General features: G+C 34.5%; 1 pseudogene; it reads right to left on the reverse strand.

Moving 5' to 3' along the window:
* Positions 1–927: 927 nt before the first annotated feature.
* Positions 928–24308, reverse strand: part of LOC107558398 (focadhesin-like) — a 48250-nt pseudogene continuing 24869 nt past the window's right edge.

The raw sequence follows: 24308 nt of genomic DNA on the forward strand, positions 1-24308 counted from the left end.
GTGGAAAATAATGTTTTTTTAACTTTAAAATGCATAAACACATTTCACCAAATACACAAAATAATGTTCTTTTTAGCTGCATCTTATGACCCCTTTAATTTGTGTTCCAAAGATTAACGAAGGTCTTACGGGTTTGGAACAACATGAGGGTGAGTAATTAATGACAGACATTTTGGGTGAACTAACCCTTTAAGCTCAGCAGTAATGCTGCAAAAATTCCTGAAGGTGTGAATGGCTGCACCTTTATTTGTCAAATTAAAGTGACTGTCTCCATACCTCTCAAAAGTGACAGACCAATCTGTCACTTTTGACGGTTTTTGCATGACGGTTCTGAACTATTGCCTTAACAAATGACAATCTTCAGCCAGGAAAATCTGATGGAACAGGCATTTTGTGTTAGGGCAACACAAAATTCTTTCAAACAAACTGATGGATCGAACAAATTGCATTTGGATTCACTGCAAATATATAGACTACTGTTCAAAAGTTTTTGAAAGAAGTCTGTGTTTATTTGTTTAAAAACAGTAAAACAGGAACATTGTGAAATATTATTACAATTTAAAATAATAAAAAAAAATTCTGTTTGAATATAAATGTAATTTATTCCTGAGATGGCAAAGCTGAATTTTCAGCAGCCATTACTTAAGTCTTTAGTGTCACATGATCCTTCAGAAATCATTTCTTATTATTATCAATGATGAAAACATATTTTGCTGCTTAATATTTTTATGGAAACTGTGATACATTTTTTCCAGGATTCTTTGATGAATAGAAAGTTCAAAAGAACAGCATTTATTTGAAATATATATTTTTTGTAACATTACAAATGTCTTTACTGTCACTTTTGATCAAATGAATGCATTCTTGCTGAATATAAGTACTGATCTCTTACTGAGCACAAACTTTTGAACAGTAGTGTATTTTTAAAATCTACTAATGTGTGATTTCCTGTATATTTTCTTGTAGACAATGGCCTGAGCATGAGCCATAAATGTTATGTGACTAATACATTTGGAGCTTAAAGAAAATTACGTCATGACAATGCTGCACATGGGGGAAAAAAACACTGTAAACCATCAGTCTACCACTTTAAAGCATGTTAGTCTGTTTAGGTTACATTTTATATGTCGGTCAGGCCCCATGGCTAGCATAAGCTACAATTACGGACCATCAGGCATCTGCATTGTACATCAGCTTGTCTAATGGGAACGAGAAGGCTTTCGGTTAAAGGATACAATAAATTACAAAGTTTCAAATCAGCTTGAGCTGGATTTCAAGTCTTTATTAAAAGTAAATTTACGCGAACAGCACAAGCTTCTTTTGAGCAGAAAAATATACTTGGTGTTGCACAGATGTGCTTATTTTCTATGCTTAATTGGTTACAGAAAAACGTTCAATACATTTTACAAGCAATATATGAAAGTGGAAAATTATGCTTTCTGAAGCCATTTTTATGCATTTCTCTTTTGTCCTTTTTTGTTAACAAATACTATGGTATACCTACTTTCAATCTATTAAACATGTCAGTGTTCATTCTGGTTTGTAACAAGACGGGTTCATCACTAGAGTATTGGAACTAGAAAGCATTTGCTTTATGTAGATACTACTCTGAATATGCATGTAAACAAATGGTGTCCTTGGTGTGTCAGAGCTTTCAGTGAGATCACCAACCATACGCCCTGGTCCACACACCCTTCTTCTTGAACTCAGAGCTGGATCTCAGAGACAATAGAGTCGCTAAGAAGAAATGAGATTCAAATGGGAGATTTCACTTGTACGGTACATCACGTACCTTTGCTTCTTGTTATCAAAACATTTTTAAAACACAAATTAAAGACTGATAAATAATAATAATAATAATAATTTGACTAAAACAAAGTATCTCACCTTTGGCTGTAAGAAAGGTAGTCTCAGAGAAACCTAGTTTAGGACCGTCTGAAATACTGAAGAGCCAGTCGATGAACTGATGGCATGAAGAAAGAACGATTGGGGTTGAGAAGTTTTTTTTTTTTTTAAGAAATGAATACTTTAATTTATAAAGGAAGTGTTAACTTGATCAAAACTGACAGTAAATTCATGTAAAAGTTTATTACATATAAATGTTGTTCTTTTGAACTTTCTATTCATGGAATCAGCCAGGAAACAAAAATATTCAGCAGTACAACTGTTTCCAACATTGATAATAATGACAAATGTTTCTTGAGCAGCAAATCATCATATTAGAATTATTTCTGAAGGATCATGTGACACTGAAGATTGGAGTAATGGCTGCTGAAAATTCAGCTTTTGCCATCACAGGAATAAATTAAATTTTTAAATATATTCAAATAGAAAACTGAATAAATTTTAAATTGCAACAATATTCACTGTTACTGTTTTTACTGTATTTTTGAAAAATAAATGCAGCCTTAGTGAGCATAGGAGACTTGTTTCAAAAACATTAAAGGGGTGGTTGATTGCGATTTCACTTTTTTAACGTTAGTTAGTGTGTAATGTTGCTGTTTGAGCATAAACAATATCTGCAAAGTTACGAAGCTGAAAGTTCAATGCAAACGGAGATATCGTCTTTTAAAATTCTGGCAGTTTAATGCCTACAAAAACGGCTGGTAGGAACTACAACAAGTTACTTCCCGGGTTCGTGACATCACAAACCCAGATAAACCCCGTCCCCGGGAAAAGGAAGCAAAGAGGGCGAGGCCATGCTGCGCTGCTTTAGAGAAGAGAAAGAGAAAACTAGAGGTGCATGTAAAAATCTGTTCATATATGAATCGCAAATTCTGAATTCTGAATGAATTCTGAGAGCTCTCTGAGGGTGAGTAATTAATGACAGAATTTTCATTTTTGGGTGAACTAACCCTTTAAGAGTTGTCGATTGTAAGTGTTACAATTTGGTAATAATTTGGTTACTCAATCCACATGATTTGTGCAATGGACATGAATACCTTAATTGTGCAACTTTTTTCACTTTTTTTTTTCTTAATTTTTTAATTAATTTTCCGAAGCAGAATTCAAAAACATTCAGCAGAACTACACATTTTTAAACTGTGAAACGAGAGATAAAAGCTGCCATGCCTTCTGTGACTGGGATTTCCACAGCTCTTTGGCGAGTAGTTGTTTCATGCTGCATGGGATTACAAGTAGGCATGACGTGATCGACAGTTCTGTGATAGCAGGGTTGACACAGAGGTCATGGGACAGTTCTGTTGTCAGAGAGGACTGTTGCCAGGGAAACCACTGGGCCCTGATTCCAATGAGAAGAGGGGCAGAATGGTCAGCCCAAGACACCACTGCCGCAGCAAACACACCGAGGAGGAAGTCTGTGCCCTGCAAAATGATGGCAGACATAACGTTTAAGTGCACGGGTAGTATCTTGCTTCCTGCTGCTGTGTTTTATAGAGAAAATAACGGTTTCTATCATTAGGCCTACAGCAAGGCAACCAAAAACATTTTGCAGATGGCAGCGACTACTCTTTAGAGAGGCAAATCCACATATGATTGTAAATCGACCTAAAAGAAACCAGAGCCCAATAAATTACAACAAACAGATTTTGCAGCGCAGTTATACTGCACATACCTCTATAACACTGACACATTTAACAGAAGGAGATCCGTATGCAACATTTCTGATGTGGCCCATTAACTCCAAAAGCCAATCCATTAGTTTAGAGACCCCTGAAAACAAACAAAACATCGTGCTTTCTGAATCAACATTATTCGGTGGGGGGGGCTCATGTTCATAGTCTACCTCTCAAGAGATTGCATAATGCTGAATTTTCATGAACTGCAATGTTTTTGGTTTTATGTCAGTGTTTTATGATACATTATATACAGTATTATATTTGTTTTAACTGTATACATTTGCAGTTTAAATAATATTCATGAAAAATGTAATGAAATTACAACAATTATAAATCATTATTCAGCAAAAAAAGAATAGAATATATAAAAGCACAAGTTGTTGGAAAGTATGTATAAGGTGTCAAATTATAAGTAAGTACTGTGTTAAAGCTTATAATAGCACCAATTGAATCAACACAAACAACATTTCTGAGGAAAAATATTAATTATAAGTAAGCTTACACTTATTCTAAGTTAGATCCACTATTGTATGCTGTTGCCGTATGGCAACATATCATAAAGTACATTAAAATAATATTTTTTTCCCAAAATTTTCTTACAGGACTTCATGTTAAGCCATTCTTAGAAAAGAAAAAGATTCAAATATTTTTTTCTATAGGTCTATCATAATGTGTGCGGTAGAGGGTTAAAATGGTTAACGGAAAACACAGGCAGTGGCTTGTAACTTTGTAACATATAAGAATCAGTATTATTTTAGCATTTATCATTGAGATAATATATAATATTGATATATCTTTTATAATATATATATTTAATAATATTATATATTTGTATTAATATTTTGAACCAGCTTTTATTTTTATATTTTTCATTTGAATTTTGTTGCATGTTTTTATAATTTTTTGTCATTTAAAAAAAAAAGTCTATATAATTTTTCATATATTTTTTTCAGTTTTAGTTTTTTAGTACATTGAGTTAAACTAAATATGAGACATTTTGCCTTGGCAACTAGCTGAAATATATATATACATATATACAGAATATATATATATATATATAATGTTTCAGTTAATGTCTATTCTATTCCAAGTAATGAAATGTTTTTAATGGTTTTAATTATAGTAGTATAGTATAGAGGTATATACACTACTATTTAAAAACTTGCTGAGAGTAAGATTTTTTTGGACCTCCAAGGATGCATTTATTTGATCAAATATACAGTAAAAAAAAGCAACTTAAACTATCTATCTTTAAATATTATTACAATTTAAAATGACTGTTTTCTATTTAATGCTTTGAAATGTACTGTAATTTTTTCCTGTGACGCAAAGCTGAATTTTCAGCATCATTACTCCAGTCTTCAGTGTCACATGATCCTTCAGAAATCATTCTAATATGTTGATTTGCTGATCAAGAAACATTTCTTATATCAAATAATAATAATTACAAAACAGTTGAGCTGCTTAATATTTTTGTGGAAAAAGTGATATATTTTTTCAGGATTTTTTGACGAACAAAGTAAAAATAACAGCATCTATTTAAAATATTATTTTAATAAAATCAAATCTGTACTGTCACGTTTGACCAATTTAATATATTATTGGTGATTGAAAGAATTCATTCCTTTCTGACCACAAACTTTTGAACAGTAGTGCACCTTTTTCCGAAAATATTTTACTACTATATACATTAGTATTATTAACATACCTGCATTGGGACTAGAGGCGAAGCGTGATTGGTGGAGGGCCTGCAGGAGGAGCCATCTGATTCGTTTCTTATTCCCCACCTGGAGGATGGTACTGATGACATCATTGAGTCCGAGGAGAGGGACTCTGCCTTTAGAGGTCAGGTAGGATAGGATGAAAGCTGTTTTTTCCACATTAGCCTGTAGACGGAGCACAAAAACAGAGAGAACTGTGTAGGGTTGTATGTATATCTGTTGATTTAATGTCTAGCCACTGTCGGAGTACCTTTGAGCAAGTAATTTAACTTGTAAATTGCTTTGAAATGGTTGTAATATTACATGATAAATTACAAAACAGCAGAAGCTGTCCCATGCTCTTGCCATGAATTATGATTATCATTAATTATCATGAAAGGAGAAGAAAACCTTCCATGGATGAAAGCATAACTATTCATCACTGCAAACATTTACGCATTATGCATGCATTATATTTGAAGAGGGGAAAAAAATCAGACTCAATTTTCTTTAATAAAATGAGCCTCATTACTAAAACCAACAACAAATTTAGAAAAAAAACAAAAAATAGTTTGGGATCCTTTTAAGACGTGTTGCCTGGAGTCAGAATTTCTGTAATAATGGAAATAAATGAATCAAAGTCTTTGCTGATGCCAGAACATCTAAACTACTGTAACTGCTTCTAATAGAACTGGCATTTTTCAAAACAATCATATTTTCATAAAATAACAAGAAGTTGGAAGCACATGGTTAGGGATAGTCCAGAAGGCATCTTCATGAAGAAATATGAAGATATAAAAGACATTACAATAAAATACTTCATTTCTGCTAATGTGTTATGAAAATGTCTATAAAAAAATATAAATTCATTGTTAAATTCACTATGTACTGTATATGTTAATGAAAGACAGCAGGCATTTCATTTGGATATTCAGACATCCCTCAGACATTATTGTTTTTTTAATCTTTTTTTATGCATCTTGTGCTTGCAAAGTGAAATAATGGGTTCATTACCCTGAGGCGAGATAGTATGACTACATATCATGATGATACATTTCAACACAATCAGATTTATAAAGCTATAATTCATGAACATTACAGAGTTATATAATACCTCAGTGACTTTGACTATGTGGTCTATCTCAGTGTCGCTCAGTTCAGACAGACATGAACACATGGCTTCATACAGGTCCAGTTCACCAGCCTGCAGAACAACCCAAAAACATCACATCTGGACAGCAGCAGAACTGGCTAAATGTTCGAAAACATCTTACAGATTGCTAGGACATACAGGTATATTATCAGGTAAGAGGTTATAGATCTTTTCAGTGGTGGAGCACAGGGCAGTCCAGTGGCGTGTTGGGGACCGCCATGGCTTTGGACAGCCCACGCAGGATGGACAGGCACAGGGACAGGCGCTGAGGACGTGTGTCAGGCACAAACTGCTGGACTGCCAGACTGTCCACATACACCTGCAGTTTGTCTTCAGCCACGTGCTTCATCCAGGAGCTCAGGCACTCGTAGAGAGAAGCCCTAGTGCGGAGCTGTGGAGCGTACAGATGTTGAGAAAATTAAGAAAATGACAGCAGACTGAGAGAAAATTACAAAACTGTGTGACATTTTGAAGCCAGAAAAGCCACGATGAACTTCTCGCAGATGATAACATTATGAGATAATTAGCTACTAATTACTACTTTACTTTTAAGCATCTCTGAAAATAACATTAAACTTTACAAAGCTTTCAAAAGGGATAATGTCTAACAAATTAGTAAAAATTAGATTTAGAAATTTTCTAAAGAAAATTGCACAAGTAAAACTGGACGTCATGTAGAGCTGCTTTTAACTGAACAGAAAAAACAGAATATATATATATATATATATATATATTATCAAATTTATTTATCAAGACATATTTAAATTAAATAAAAAGAGATAAAAAGCATCTATGTTGTAGTGTACTTCCACAACTTTCTGAAAACTACAAAACATATTCAATATATAGAACAAGACAAGACAAAACTAAAACACTGTTGCAAACAATAATAACAACTTCATTTTCATAATAGTTGGAAGTTACAATTGTAATGGAAAATGAAATTTGGTTCAAATTAAATTTGATTTGCTATGGCATTCTGGGAGGGTGGCAGGTGGTTTCTTAGTGGCCCAAGCTCAAAAGATGCACTTGTATGAAAAAGTTCACTACTACTAAAGAGTGACAGTGACAATTAACCAAACTAAAATGTCTTATTTATAAGTGAAAACCCAGCATTTTAAAATTATGAAGTCACCAAAGAGACACTAATGTGTGACATACACAGAGAGAAATACTCACACTCAGGCTGTGAACCAGGGGAGGCACAAGCCAGATGCCGAGGAAAAGTGAGGCACACTGGGAAGACTGGGCCTGACTGCCAGCTAACGCTAAACAGTGATGCTGCACCTCCTCACCTATGACAGGCACAGGTGAGCACTTCAACATCATACATCCTCAGAAATGACACAATAGGGTATTTCCTACAGAAGACTAATTCACGACGATGACGAACAGGAAGCTCACCAAAGCCGAGTCTCATCAGCGGAGAGAGGATGGCACTCCAGTTGACTGGAGGATACTGGAAGCTTCCACCGACCGTCCCTAAAGCTGCCAGCACTGTCTTCACTAGGTGTGGAGGAGTGAACTCGGGTCCTGTACAGAATCACAACATTAGTAAGCAATGGAATCACCTTTTTATTAGATATTAGCTTTAGATAGTGTGTTACCTTTCCTTCCTGCTTCGGTGATGAAGTCTACTGAAGCTCGGATGACACTTTTCTCTGGGAGATAACCAAAGTCCTGAGGAACTGTTAAAGCGGGTTGAAAAAGTTTGATTGGTCTTCTTCACCGGTGAATGACCATCTGTACAGTATCAGTACTTTATATGTGGATTATTTATTTATTTATTATTTATTAATTATTATTATTATTATTGTTAGTAGTAGTAACAATAAAATTAATATATATATATTTTATAAATTATTATGAACAGTTATTATTAACAACAATTATTATTATTGTATTAATATATTTTTAATGGTATACAATTGTATTATGTAATTATTTATTTTATTATTAACAACAACAGAAACCACGATAATAATTATTATTTTATAGTATTATTTTTATTTAAAAACATCTATGATTTAATATGATCAATAACAACTACATCAGAAACTAAAATATTTTTATTTTTAATATTCATTTACATTTTTTACATATTTTTTATATTATATAAATATTTTTTAATAGTGATATACATTTTGTTCAAATAAAAAGACTTTTAGATTTAGAATTTTAGATATATTATCATCAACATCAATAATAATAATTAACATAAAAGTAACAAAACAATAATAATGTGTTTTTATATTATTATTTTTTTGTTATTTAATTATTATTACTATTATTATCATTATCATCATCAACAACAATAAGAATAGTAGTTTAGAATAAAAAAGACAGAAGACTGGGCATTTTGAATCTCACCTGCGGTTCGACTGTGGCTGCTGGACATGTGGGCCAGATGCAGGTGTCCAAGCAGACATGCTCCGTTAGACTGCAGACCTATTGTTCCTGAAAAGGTGATGATCTAGTGGAGAGGATGGGCATGAGAGCAAGAAAAATTTAAAATAAAATAACACTTAACTTACTTCAAAGCATTGTTTTACTTCTAGTATACATATTTGACTTTATAGACATATTTTTGATGTATTTCAAATGCATGATTCTAACCTGTGTAATGGCTCGGATGACCTCGTTCAGTCTGCCCTGCTGCTTTGAGGACTCCTCTGATTCACTCTTCAGCTAATGGAGATAAAAACACACTTTCTGAAGGTCAAAGGGTTCTAGGACACAGTAAAATCTATGAATATATGTGACCCTGGACCACAAAACCAGTCATAAGGGTCAATTTTTTGAAATTGAGATTAATACATCACCTGGAAGCAGAATAAATAAGCGTTCAATTGATGTATGGTTTGTTAGGATAGGACAATATTTGGGCGAGATACACCTATTTGAAAATCTGGAATCTGAGGGTGCAAAAAAATCTAAATATTGAGAAAATCGCCTTTAAAGTTGTTCAAATGAAGTTCTTAGCAATGCATATTACTAATCAAAAATTAAGTTTTGATATATTTACGGTAGAAAATTTACAAAACATCTTCATGGAACATGATCTTTACTTAATATCCTAATGATTTTTGGCACAAAATAAAAATCGATAATTTTGACCCATACAATGTTTTTTTGGCTATTGCTACAAATATACCCCAGAGACTTAAGACTGGTTTTGTGCTCCAGGGTCACATATGGCAGGGGTGTCAAACTCAAATTAACTGGAGGTCACTAGTCAGGGTTAGTGTCCTCCATCAGGGGCCAGTTTAACAAATAAAACTAAAAAAAAGTGTTTTTACAATCATTTAATACACTACAATTTTTACAATACTTTAATTCAGCAAAGATGCATCAAATTGATTAAAAGTGACAGTAAAGACATTTAATATAATTAAAAATTTCAAATAAATGCTGTTCTTTTGATATTCATCAAAGAATCCTGAAAAACGTATTATGGTTTTCACATAAAATTAAGCATTAAACACTGATTATTTTAGACTTATTTTAAATTGTAATTTACTTTACAATATTACTCTTTTTTCCGTATTTTTGATCAAATAAATGCAACCTTGGTGAGTATAAATAACTTCTTTTAAAAACATAACCAATTCTACTGACATTACATTACTTATGCATATAAAAAAATACATATTATGCTGCTCTTTAATGATCTACTTTACTATTTAACCATTTAAAACATGTACAAATTCAGCTTTAAGACAAATTATAAACCTACTGATTTGTTTTCACTAATTAAAAGTTGTATTGTCCAATAATGTTCAGTTATTAAAACGAATTTAAAGTGTCAGAAAGGATTCATTTGTTTTGACATTGACATTATTTTAACCCTACAAGTACCCTCATGTGGCCAGCTACTGTTACTGCCATATTAAAGCCTACATTCACCTTTCTTTTCTTTTTTTTTTATTACATTCACCTTTCCCCAGCAGCTAACTTTTACGGATATATAATTGCTGAGATCTGCTTCCTTACCTGTCCTTGCACAAAGTTAGTAAACAGAGTTGAACTAAAAAGAGAACAATCAGTTTTTAAAATCTTGTTTGTTAGTGTCACTGGTTTGAGGAGATTTACACAAGTTTAGATCCGAAAGGAACAGTCACCAGCTAAATGAGCTACATTCATGATTTTAATTCAAGAACGAATCTTTAAAGTGCTTTAAAGTGTTTATTCAGTGACTTTAAGTCGCTTAAAGACACATTAACACAAATCTTTTCATCTGTGGGGCGGCAGAGTAATCCGGGACATTCACAAGGCTCTGATTCACACTGAGAGAAAATCCTTGCAGACCTCTGTCAAGTCCCACCATTACTATGGCGACACTTCTTGGCTACCTTCCAAGTATGGTGGCATTTGCATTTAAAAAGGCGAGACAGCATTCGCTGTGTGTGTATGTGTATGAGTGTCTGGAAAGTGGGTGGGCATGGAGGAGTGTAATTTGCCACACAAAGAGCAGCCTGGCACAGGTGTGTGTGAAAAGGGCAGTGTCAATACGAGACTGGCATTTAACTGCTATCACTAATGGCACCTCAACATACGATAATGGACTTAATGCAGGGTAATATACGAGAAAGTGATGTTTCGTGATATTTAACATTCACTAGGATGGAAAAAAAAACATTCTAGCTGTAGGAAGTAAGATTTATTACACTGCTAGTGTGTTATTTTCAAGTCTTGCACTGAATGTGCTGAATGCCAACACATATATCTTAAGCTGAAGCAGTCTCTTGCATCCTGCCAGGTACAAATATAACACAAGGCTTGACATAAGCACGAATTACACATTAAATTACCTGAATGAGAGCCATCTCCGATCCCACTAATGCGATCAGTCCATTGAGGGCAGACAGCCTCTGCATTGTGGGACAACCCTGGAGAAAGATTTAAAAAATTACAGTTTAGGTTCTCCCTCATGAAAGCTGAGATTTAGTGTTGATGCCTGAGATTTCTAGATCAAAACTAAGACACTGGGAAGAGAACAACTTAACCCTAAATTCTGGACCTGTGCCCTAGATCAGATCCTGATATATAGTTCACTTACTATGGCACAACAACACATTGTTTCTCACTAGTCAGGGAGACAAACTACATTAAGTCGACTGTTTCTTTTCACTTCCCACTGACATTTTTAACCAAAGCAGCTTTGGTATGGATAATAAAGTGGTTGTCTGACATAAAAATAAGACCAGCATGCCTTACATGCATGTGTAAAGGCAAAATATGCATAACATATGGAAATAACAATACATTTGGCACCCAATATGATTCACCGAACAATGGCACCTCACCTCTGCCAGCAGTATCTTGGTCCAGGCAGCCAGCAGACGAGGCTGGATGTCCACCGCTTTACCATGACCAAAAGAAGAGAGTCCAAACACTGAGTCCCAATGCCAAAGCAAAGCCTGGTGTCTAAAAAAAACCCCAGAATAAATGCCATAAAGTGTGAATCAAATATTTTGTTTTGAAACAGTCATGTGCAAAAACACAACAAAAATATCTTCTTTAATACAAAACCAAACTTAGTTCTAAGATCAAACTTAATAGCTACTAATTTTAATCAAGGAAGACAATTTTTTAAAATAGCTTTTATCTTAATGCATGAATCTCCTTATAAACAGACGATTTCAGCTCTCACCTGTTGGCTTTCCTCTGTTAGGGTGCGAAGTGTGTTCATGCTTTCCTCAGCCTTACTGGCCTCAATAATGCCTGCACTAAATGCTAAAACTGCAACACACGCCACAGAATAGGCCAAAACCTGACACCCGACAGAACACATAAAAGACACAAGAAATGTTTGGATGCACAAAAATGACTGCCACTAAAAGTATTTAGTTGTAATTAATGGAAAAAAATGTTGCGTTTTCACTGCATTAAAGTAAAAATTCTATCATCACCATCAATGTGTGTCAATTTATAAACATCGTTCAGCTTAAACAGGAATTGCAAAACTTTTTTTGTCAGCTGAAAATATTTGTCATTCCTAAAATATTTACTTGATATTTGAGATTTTAAGATATTATTTCAACACATTTGCATGTTCGTGGTTTGCTGATGCTGATGTTGCTTAAAGGGTTAGTTCACCCAAAAAACCTTCGTTCATCTTCGGAACACAAATTAAGATATTTCTGATGGAATCTGAGAGCTGTCTGACCCTGCATAGACAGCAACGCAACTGAAATGTTCCCAAGTCCAGAGACGTAGCAAGGAGATCTGTAAAATAATCCATGTGACATCAGGGATTCAACTGTAATTTTACGAAGCTACGAGAATACTTTTTGTGCGCAAAAGAAAAAAAAATAAAGACCAATTGTTGAATAAAGTCGGTATTTTTTTTTTCTTTTGTGCACAAAAAGTATTCTCGTAGCTTCGTAAAATTACAGTTGAATCCCTGATGTCACATGGATTATTTTACAGATCTCCTTGCTACGTTTCTGGACTTGGGAACATTTCAGTTGCGTTGCTGTCTATGCAGGGTCAGACAGCTCTCAGATTCCATCAAAAATATCTTAATTTGTGTTCCGAAGATGAACGAAGGTCTTACGGGTTTGAAACGACATGAGGGTGAGTAATTAATGACAGAATTTTCATTTTTGGGTGAACTATCCCTTTAATGGTCACATGACATGCAGGTAAACAAATAAAATAGAACATGCTTTTTATTAAGTATTTTGATTGTTTTTATTATTATCTATTTATTTTAATTTCACATTTTTATGATTTTAATAATTACTAGGTTTTCATCAACTCACTAACCCCCTGCAGTGCCCTCACGAACCCCATTTTGGGAATTTTTGAGCAAATGTACAGTATTAAGAAGGGGCAAAATACCAAGCCATTTCTCAACTAAAGATTCAAGTCACCTGACAACACCACAGTCAATATGGTTTTACCTCCTGCAGCATGCGGCTCATATTGCTGCTGTCCTGCAGGGTCTGCAGGAGTCTGTCCAGCGTGAGAGACACATGCACACCGTCCTGCTCAGACTGACTACTGCTACTGAGAGAGCTCAGAACCAAGCCAACACCTAACACACAACCAGAACTGAGAGAGACAAAGAGCAAACAAACATTTAAGAGTCTGTTAGTGTACAGGGGAAATGAAGAATATAACTCATAAATAAATATTTTATACGTGTATGATTGTGTGTGTGTGTGTGTGTGCAATAAGGATTTAGTTTCTTAGCTAACAACTACAACCAAGTTGTACAGTTGTAGTTAACACTAAAATCAGATTAGATAGACTAACTTGTACTCCAGATTGGGATTAAAGCAACAATCTTCCAGTCGTTCCAGATGTTTCACTAGCAGCTCTGCTACTGACTGCCCAGATATATCACTGCAGTAAACAAAAAACAAGTAAACATTCATCAAACATGATATAGCTATTAAAATTGTCTGGTAATAAACTGAAGCTCTGTTTTATGGGTAGACTGGAGTTCTCTGTCATGGTATCACTCAGCACACACCTGACTCTCTCATCATGCAGCCACGCTAGAAACATGCCTAGAGCCAGGCCGCTGTGAAACTGAAGTGCCTGAGATTCGTCTGCGAACATTTATTAACTAATGTTAATAAATCGAACCTTATTGTAATGTGTTACCAATATGGCATTACTACTAGTTAAAGGTGCAATATTATAGACTTCCATAGCATATGCTTTAATAAAACATAATATTTAAAGGTTTTAAATAACACTCAGCACACACCTGACTCTCTCATCATGCAGCCACGCTAGAAACATGCCTAGAGCCAGGCCGCTGTGAAACTGAAGTGCCTGAGATTCGTCTGTGAACACTTATTAACTAATGTTAATAAATCGAACCTTATTGTAATGTGTTACCAATATGGCATTACTACTAGTTAAAGGTGCAATATTATAGACTTTCATAGCATATGCTTTAATAAAACATAATATTTAAAGGTTTTAAATAAGGTGCAGTGTGTACTTTCTGCACCAATAGTGGAATCTGTAAAAATCATTGAAATGATTTCTTGAACACCCCACCCGAGGGAGTTATAACTCACATGAATGAACCATGGGAAGACTTGTCCTTTAGGGTTACTGTTACTGCTAACAATGCTGAGCAGTGTGTCAATCCCCATCGTCAGCCAGTGAACTGTGGGAAGGATGTCTGGACCCACCTACGAATAGAAAATGACAGTTTATTGGAAAGTTTTCCAGGTTTTTTTTTTTTTTTTGAAAAAGAAGAAAAGCCAGTAAATGATAGGTAGTCGGAATAGAAACTAAATAATAAAGCTGCATCTAACCTCAAGTCCACTTTCAGACTGTGCAGGAAGGTTGCTCTCATATCTGGTTAAGACAACAGCCAGGCCACTTAGTGCCAGGATAGAATTACCTTGAACAACCGGACTATCGCTGTCATAATGGAGACAAAATGATAAAATATTAATCCACATATAGGCTGATTTTAAACAGAACACACTGCAGCAATGCTGAATGATTACTATCATCGATGCTGAAAACAGGCCCGAAAATGTGGATTGTGAGCAATTATAAGCTTACATTTAATCGATAAAGCACTGAAAAAAAAGCACTTTCCTAGGAGACTACAGTGAATAAAAGCAAACTGCAGATTCTGAATATAAAGCACACTATTTACTAATAAAACATTTTGAAAAAAAAATCGATAGTTTAATCTTTTAGCTTAGAAAAGAGAAAACAAGGGTCTTGTGGGGGGGGGAGAAAAAAGTAACAAAACTAAGAATATCAGCAGCTTTAGTAACTTACTTGGCGGCAGATTTGACCACATCAGTCAGTTGGTTTCTGACCCTGAGTTAAGAGAGAAAGAGAGATGTGATTTAAGGTGCTCCACACACTGACAAGAAGAGCTTTCATCTCCTCAGGCAATGATTTAAGAGCCCAGGTACCATTTGCATGGCTACATACAGTACAAGGGGTCCCAAAAGTCTGAGACCACATTGAAAATCTGGCATTCCTCCAATTTAAACATGGAAAAGCAGGAGGACTTTGAAACATTTCAAGCAACGGAACTTAATGACATAAAATGAATAAGAATTCTCCACTAATTCTAGGTCCAGACCAGTTTTAAAAGGTCAGATGTTCTTGCTTTCACTGAAACACATGGTTGTCTTTGTTTGAACCATTCTCAAATCATGCAGGATCACATGATCTTCAGGTTTTACAAGTGTTAACAAGTGACAAAGAAAATACTAAGACATTTATTTTCATTTTTCAATGGAACATTTCACTCAAATTGTTATGTTTATAATATATAATTTAAGAAGGTCTAGCATTTTTTGGACCCCACTCTGACAAAATCAGACACGTCTACCTCATTTCCTCCAGCTTAAACCATCTTTAATTGACATCTTTTTCTGCGGGGGCAAAAGCTGTAACCCTCCAGTTCCAGTAGTCTCATACCATCCAGCCCTCCCTGTATGCTTCAGGGCACGTGACCGCGTACAGACTGCCCTGAGGTCCCAGGAGTGGAATAACTGTATTACACAAAGACTGCGGAGCAAACGAGAATTTGTGATGCCATGGGGAATGAAGTTCTGGCTGTCATCTGAACATGTTATCCCATCAATCACTCACTCACTGGCTGGCTGACAGGCCATCAAAATGGCATCCTGGGGGTTGAGTTATGGTGTTCTGCTAGACTGTGTGGTTATGCGATAGGGCATATTATGGCGATAGACCATGTGAACAATAACAGCCTATACATGCCAGCAGATTTACATTGAAAAATTATATGAATTTTGTGTAATGGGGATGTGCATGCATTTGTATGTGACTTTTGAATGTCAGTCTCCATTCAAAGGCTTTTCAAAGCAGCTGAAAATGCCAGAGCAATCACAATTTAACAGCTCTGGATGTTTGACACAAGCCAGATGTATAAAATGATACCTTCACATTCCTCCCTATGGTGCAACGCTCCAATTACACTTCACTCTTTAGAGGCTTTCATTATAGTGCAGCATTAATCTTGACAGTTTCTGAAAGTGCTGAGCTTTTTGTGCTAAAAACCATTCAATATAATTCAGTCACATTACAAGTTGTTGTTTATGGTCAGCTATGACGTCTGTGCTTCATCTGAACTATTTCGTGAGAACTGATGTACATAGCATACTGAGCACATTTTTTTTTAACATCTATAGCTTTATTTGCATCCATTAGCTTTTTAAAGATCACTGCATATAATATGTCTACGTTAGCAAAGTCAATTTTTTTGTTTGTTTGTTTCTTAAAACCATGCCAGCTGTGTTGACTATTGTCATGGTGAAAACTAAAAAAAAAACTATTTACGATGTTAGAGATCTGATCTCTAATCTTTTTTTAATAAAACCTCTAAAACTATATCTGCTCTTACTGTGTTAAAATCTTTTCATGCGTGTGCAAAGCATACATGTAGTGGCCCCACCTAAAAGTTTGGATGCTGAAGGCACTGTATGAATGTCATTGTGTTCATAACCGAGTTCATAATAAAATTTCAAATCAAACGGCATCTGCAAGCAAATCAAGCTAGAGCTTCTGACTTTAAACCAACTGCTCGGCCAAATGATTTTTAGTAGATGTACGAGGTCTCATCATGCTATACTGTATAAGTTCAACAAACTTTTGATAATCAGAAAGTGTAACTATAAAAGTGAAAGTGAAAACCTAACAGCATTTACTGTAAATTAGAAAGAAATACACATAGAAGCATTTTCTCCAGTAGTCTTGTTTAGACCCCACTGTTGAAGTCATGATGAAGTGAAAATACACACCATTTATTTTTATAAATTTGTTATTGATCTTAGTGTGAACAATTTATCTGTGCATATATTTAATTTTTGACCTCGTAATTCTTAATAACAATATCAAAATGTGATCTTCCGGTGAAATGCCAGACTTCAAATGCCAGACTTCTCCAATCATTTAGTCAATCATTCAGTCCCTTTCTTAAAATTGTCACTCTGAAAACTTGTTCAACCAATATGTCTCCATCCAATCTGGATAGATAGAAGGCATCGCCCTACTTTTTTTTAATTTAAGCGATTACCCATTTTTTTCAAGCTCTGTTACTACTTCCGTTTCATCACAACTTTAACAAAAACTCCAGGACCAGGCCAGTCTGTACTGTAGATGCATCTGGGTGTGTGAATCTTACCAGAGCCAGGCATAGTGCTGTTTGTACTGCAGTTCCTCTGGGCTCTCTTTACCCTGTTTTTGTAGCATCTCCAGCTCTGCCTTTCGACCCTGGACAATAATTACATTGAGTTTAATCACATGAATTATGATCGTAATTGTAAAGCTAGGCTTATTCTTATACATCTGATTTGATGGTTTAAAAATCACACAGAATCACCTTGAGAGCTGCATAGTAAGCCCGGCTCATGAAGTCCCGCCAGGCCTGGGGCAAGAGCAGAGAATGATGCCATTCAAATGGCTGGATGTTCACCTGAGAGGAAAAGATTGGAAAAAAGTGACCGAGATTAAAATGTATAAATTATTAAAAGTATTTATACATTCACAATTATGATATATTTATCATTGTACAGATTTTAATCAAATAAATAAATATTTTATGAAACAATCAAATGCATAAATAAAATCATTACTGGAATTAGAATCGAATGTAAATCACCAATGCAAACAAACATCAGAACACATTAAAATGTGCTTAACTGTAATGAAAACAATAATATTACTATTCATTTTTAATGCATACATTTCTCTTCTCATTTTGGGGTAAAATATCATTTAAATTTAAAATATAATTCAAGTTTTCGGGTTTCACCCAAATAAGTGTGTGCTAGAAGGTACCTCATGAATAAGGGTGGCTAACATTTGTTGATACTGTAACTCCGCCCTCTGCTGACAAGAAAGCGTGTGATTGGATGTCCATCTTTGTCAGTTTGAACAGGAAGGTCATAACACAGTAGAAGCCCAACTGAAACAGACCAATCAAAACCAACATACTGTATATGTTTATTTAACACACTTAACTGGACAAACACCGAATTATGCAATGTGTGAGTTGTTACTTCAGTTGTGACAAACAAGCATTAGCTGTAAGAATTTTAAAATTGCCCACGTTACAGAGCTGAATGACTCTTGTACAGTATATGTACCTGCTAAGCCAGGTTTCAGACCCGGCTGCTTGTTCTTTTCATATGTTTTCAGCATAAAAGGAGGAATTCCAGATACAGTTTTTCCCTGGTCAGTGCGCAAATTCCCTCCACTCAGAGCTGAATGGTACACGCCACGGGGCATTTGGTTCATCTCCTGCCTTACTAGAGCTGTCAGGAAGGTCTCAAGGGCTGCATTAGATGACAAAACTCATGAATTGAGGTTTTTGTTAAAGGTTAAATAATACATTACATCAACATTTATATAAAATTAGCAGAAGTCTATAATATATTCCATATTGTGTAATGTAGTCTTTGTTGTGGGTTTCTGTTGCATGTTGTGCTTTTAGGCAAGTACACTGACACTCACAGCCTCAAGTTTTATTCATCCAGCTATTTTGAATACATTACCTTGGTAAAATTATGGAAATATGCTACAATTACATAACAGTAACTGTGAAAAGATCACACCTTGGGTCTATGATATGTAAAATTTCAGTACACAAAATCTGTCCTAATTTATTTCTTCTGCCACTGTAAAAACGCAGCCAGCTGGCTTGTTATCTAACCAAATAACAGTGAATGTATCCCTCATATAATCTCATATAATGAATGAGCAGAACAGAAAGGTTAAGTATTAAGTAAGCAAGCCAGTTAACATTGATTAATAATGGTCTAGATATCTATATGACACCAACATATACATCAGTCATTCAGACTGATTCAGTTCATTCACTGACAAGAACCGACTCATATAATATACTCATATACTCTTAACTCAAATATCATAACAGTTTGGTTTTTAGTTCAAATAACTGTAAATGCAAGTCAACTATATTTAAAAGAGTTTGTTTGACAGTCTGTTAGCCACCATAATCAGATAATCTTACCTGGTAAAACAGATCGCTTTACTAGCTTTACATATGACGCCCCTGGCACTGAAACATCTTCATCCTTCTCATTTTCCTTCCCTTCATCCTCTTCTTCAGGCTGCTTTGGTACAGGTCTGGCCTGTTAACAAGATCATATCACCATTACAGATACACAGTGTATATATATAAAGGTAAGCAGAAATAATGTGAGGATATTTAGCAAATGTTCTCACCTGCTCTGGCAAGTGTAGGATGGTGTGAGATGGTTCAGGGTACTCCGAGAGAGCTTTAAAACCCTGGCTCGCAACCTCTGGGTCCTGATGAAGCCAATAAAGCTTTAAATATTACTGTTTACTCATAACTGTTCGAAAAATAACTAAATAAATTGCAGATACATAAAATGGTGCAATGACTATTCATTAGAAACAGTTGTTGGGTGACTAGTCAATTATCCTGCCCATCCCTACCGTTCATTACCATTTGAAAATGTCAGCGCTCACCAGACCAAGTGCGTAGCTCCATAAAACACAGACTGCCTCGTTTCTGAATTTCTGTAAGGAAAAGGACACAAGACCTGAAGTAATCTGTCCACGTTATGAAATGTGGAGAGAAATAAATCTAGCAATCAGAAACAGGGGTTGGTGGTCTCGTGCCTCAAATTCTTCAGTTTTGACGTTTAAAGCAGGTACTAATGCCAGAAGTTCAGCTGTGGGTCTGGAGTCACAGCACAGCTTAGGAGAGAGTGCCTTCCACGTGGAGACGATATCAACTACCTGAACAGAAAACAGATGAGAAGAATATTCAAATGCACAGCTCAGCGGTAAGAATGGCCCACTAGCTAGAGTAAAATATCACATAAACAACATGTACATTACCGCTCAAAAGTTTGGGGTCAGTATGATTTTTTTTAAAGAAATTAATACTTCTATTCAGCAAGAAACTGATCAAAAGTGACAGTGAAGACATTTGTTACAAAAGTTTATTTCAATTAAATGCTGTTACTTTGAACTTTCTATTCATCAAAGAATCCTGAAAACATGTCTGCACAAAAATATTAATCTGTTTTTGTCAACATTGATATAAAATGATTTCTGAAGGATCATGAAATTGTTTCACAAAGGATCAGCTTTGTCATCACATTTTAAAGTACATTCAAATAGAAAAGTTTATTTTAAATTGTAATAATATTATTATCATTGTCTGTATGTTGATGAAATTGATTATTGGTGAGCATAAGAGACTTCATACTTGCCCCAAACCTTTGAACCGTATGTACTGCATTACTATACAGTATCTTATATTTTTTGATCATGTGCACACATTTTTATGACTTGCATCTTTTTAAATATGTCAGATAATTATCTAGCCGGCTAAAATGGACTACAAAATTAACCATAATAAAACTATTTTGTAAATGATATATAAAATAAATACTAATAAAATAAACAAACAAATATAATATAAAAACAATATAATGAACACGGTAGTGACATAAATATTTGTTAAAATAAATATTAAGAAATACATTTAAAATTAGATTTTTTTAAAAAAGTATTATTATAAATATTAAATATGTTTGTAAAAATGATGTAAGGGATCATGAAAATGTTGGCAGACCCAGTACAAATCTAAAATTCTTTCCCAACACAGCAAAAATCTTGTTGAGCCCTGAAATGATTATAATTTGAATCTTGAGGCAGGAGGGAACATAAGGGCCAGGGTGGCACTGGTCTATCCAATCAAAACTATACAAATAGTTTAGAAATGAAAATGCATTTTCATCTTCATTTTCTGACAGCCAGTGTGAACCTCTTCATAGGGGTACAAAGACTGACCTCAGCTCTACAGAGCTCCTGTAAGCCCTGCAGTGCCAGAGCAGCAGGAGTGGCCTGATCCTTCCTGGAGAACTGCATCAGCGTGTCGGTGATGGCAGCCAGCATGTCTCCTCCATGCTGGTACGGCCTGGAACAATATGTATGGCATTTGGGAAAAGAGTAAATTAATGTAAATGTTAAACCTTTGATGGTGAATGGTTACTATGGTGGAATATGCAGTAAATCAAACTGCTAAATGAACTCCAGGTTTATGGCGGCAGATTTTGGGTGAAGCAGACCTCTCTCTGCAGATGTCTCTGATGCAGGCTGCTCTGGCCAATATCTGCTCCCACTGTGTATCTTTTCCCAAGACCACTGAGGATTTTTCAAGCTGTGAGATCAGTCTCTGCAGGTCCGGATACACATGGTCCTATACACACACACACACACACACACACACACACACACACACACAAATCAAGTTTCAGGGTAACAGTACTTGCAAAAGTACTTGGACACAAACAAGTCACACTTAAACCTGTGATGGTCTGCATTACATGAAATTAGCTCTAGATATGTTGTTATCTAATACAATGTCATTCATACATTGTAAGTGTGGTCTAAGTGTCCAAATAGTTTTTGGTGCCACTGTATAGCAGACATTATAGTAAGACTAGGTATCAAAACACATTTGCAGATTCAATCTGAAATCATAAACATTCATTTAGGAATACTTCAGTTAAAATGTACATTTTTCTAAAGCACGCAAATTCTCTGTGAACCAATTAATATTTGTATAATTTTACATTTAATTAATAATATGGTTCAAACCATTCAGTTATACCATATATAGATAGCCATTATGCATATCTTCATTTTTTTTTCAATTAAATTTCACATGCTAATAATATGAAAATATGAATTGGAATTAAATGTTTTGTATTTTATTAGTAGACTAAATAGAAGATAAAAGTGATAAAATGTAAATATATAAATAAATATTAAATAATAAAGCTTAATTAATATCATAATTTTTACACTTCATTAATAACAGGGCTCAAACCCTTAAGTTATATGCATACATTTATGGGGGGGAAAAACACTCAAATTGTTATTCTAATAATGTTATATGAAAATATTAGTGCTGTCAAACGATGAATTGCGTATATAATGTATATATGAAAAAATATATTTACATGCATATATATATTCAAATATAATTTATATTATGTATAAATATTAATATTTTATATATAAACAAAATATATTTTTCGTAAATATATACATGCTTGTGTGTATTTATATATACATAATAAATATACACGGTACACACACATAATGTAAACAAAAATGTTTATTTTGGATGTGATTAATCGCGATTAATCGTTTAACAGCACTAGAAAATATTAATTGAAATTGTTGTATTAAATTAGTAGACTAAACAGAAGCCTCTCATATGTAAATATAACAATATATAATCAAATATAAATTTAATTACATTTCAAAGCATAAACCAAATGAGAAAAAGTGAATATATTCATTTTAAATAAATATTAAATAATCAAGCTGAATTAATATAAAAATTTCATTAATAACAGGGCTCAAACATTGAGTTACATGTACAATTTTATGAAAAAAAAACTACTCAAATTTTTATCCTAGTAATATTATATGACAATATTAATTATAATTAAACATTTTGTAATAATTTAGTATACTAAACAGAAACCTCTCAGACATTAATATAATAATACATAAATATAATGATATTGCAATGCAAAAACCCAAACAGTAAACGGGAGTACATTCATTCAAAATAAATATTAAATACTGATATTCAACATATATTCACAGAATCAATGCATCCTGGCCACAGACATCTGACACAACACACAAAGAACAGTTTTAACAAATATCAGCATTAACTGCACCTGTTTTTTCCATAACCGAGCTAAAAGGCGCAGAGCCACAGGCCTCAGTCTGGATGAAGTGCCCAGAGTTTGGAGGACATGAAGCACCTGCGGGATACAGAACTGAAAAACAAGAGAGGTCAGTCAGGATAAACACACACGAGGCAGAATACACACATCCACTTAATGCTAAAACATACCGAACAGGACTGGATATATGCAAACTTAAATTACCTAATGCTTTTATGTTTTTAATGCTTTGTCTGTGACCTACAGGCTAGGTTGTGTTCTGCTGCGCTTTTAAAAATAACAGTATCTCACAGATTACAAAAAGCTAAAAGACTACATTAAAGGGCAAAACACTGCCACCCACATTCAAAGGCTGATGTGTCTAAGCATTTAAAATAAATATGAATAACATCAGCAAAACATCTTCTCTCTTATTTACTCATATTTTGGAGTACACCGTGTACACTGTGCAACATCCATAAAGTGTTTTTGTTGATGTAGCATTTTAGTAGCAAGCTAAATGTTACGGGAGTACACATTTGGCATACAAGATTTATGAATAATGTGCATTGTTAGCGGAATCAAATGAGTAACAGTGGCACAGACAATGGTCAGCTTAATGGCTGGAGTTGCCTACAGTGCAGGTGAGCTGTTGCCATAGCAACAGGGGAAGCAAAATATCCTAAATCCATGCAGATGGACTATATTCATATATTGTGGAGCTGTGTCGCACTACCCTGTAAATGGTGTTGCATTCTTAATTCTGACTGCCATACATGTTAACATCTTCTTAATAAAATGATTAGCTATTTGCACATTTAATTAAATAAAATTTCTAATTCCAATCATTTTTCTTGGTAAAACTTTGAAAACCAAGAAAACACATTTGCTGAAAAATATTTATTGATTAAGTTTCTAATTTAATATTCCCTCATCAGGTAAACAGTGCATGCTGTGCATGCTAATGACTGTACCTTGTGGGTTCCCAGTTTTGGCAGAGTGTAGAGAACAGAGTGAGACAAAGCTGGATCAGACACTCTGCCCAGTTTAAACATCAGGACAGGAAGTAAACATGGTACCTAGAGGTAAATGGAAAAAGAATTAAGCAAACAATTAATAGACAATTAACACTGACCTACTAAATACACTCATGCACATCAGA

Source organism: Sinocyclocheilus grahami, unplaced genomic scaffold, assembly GCF_001515645.1.
Source record: "Sinocyclocheilus grahami isolate Dianchi unplaced genomic scaffold, SAMN03320097.WGS_v1.1 scaffold645.1, whole genome shotgun sequence".
Classification (NCBI taxonomy): domain Eukaryota; kingdom Metazoa; phylum Chordata; class Actinopteri; order Cypriniformes; family Cyprinidae; genus Sinocyclocheilus; species Sinocyclocheilus grahami.